A 593-nucleotide genomic window follows, 5' to 3' on the forward strand; every position below is an offset into this window, starting at 1 on the left:
CGGTAGCAAACTCATAACGCCTATACATTTTATTGTTCCTCTATGAAAAAACTTACTTCCATTCTTTTCCGAAGACGATGAATTTGTTTATTGTTCAGATGTTCCTGGTTTAGTAACAGCGATGGGATAAGAGGAGATGATCCAAATGACGATATCTCTAAAACAATTTGCAAAATTTAAAAACAATGTAAGCACGGCTTAAAGAGAACATTGTTTGGGAGTTTCGGATTTTTTTAAATTTAATATGTCGAACCGATTTCAAGTTATTCCAATATATGTACTCCCCGCCTTAATTTTGAACATAACGGTATATCTCGAAAAACTCGAGCTGATAGAAAAAAAAACAAAATAACCTTAAAAACGATATTCAGTTCTTAATCAACAGAACCATTGTTACCTTGTGTAACATATACAAGATAGATACAAACATATAATTTAGAAATTTCGTATAAAAATATCTATGTCAGATAGAACGAGAGAAGATAGAGAAAAAAGAGAAAGAAACAGACGTAGACATGGTGATATATAGATAGAATGAGAGAAAATTATGCTCTATTCTCTCTATCGCTCTATCTGACGTTTCCAAACAAATA

This window comes from Haematobia irritans, unplaced genomic scaffold, assembly GCF_050003625.1.
Source record: "Haematobia irritans isolate KBUSLIRL unplaced genomic scaffold, ASM5000362v1 scaffold_116, whole genome shotgun sequence".
NCBI classification, from domain to species: Eukaryota; Metazoa; Arthropoda; class Insecta; order Diptera; family Muscidae; genus Haematobia; species Haematobia irritans.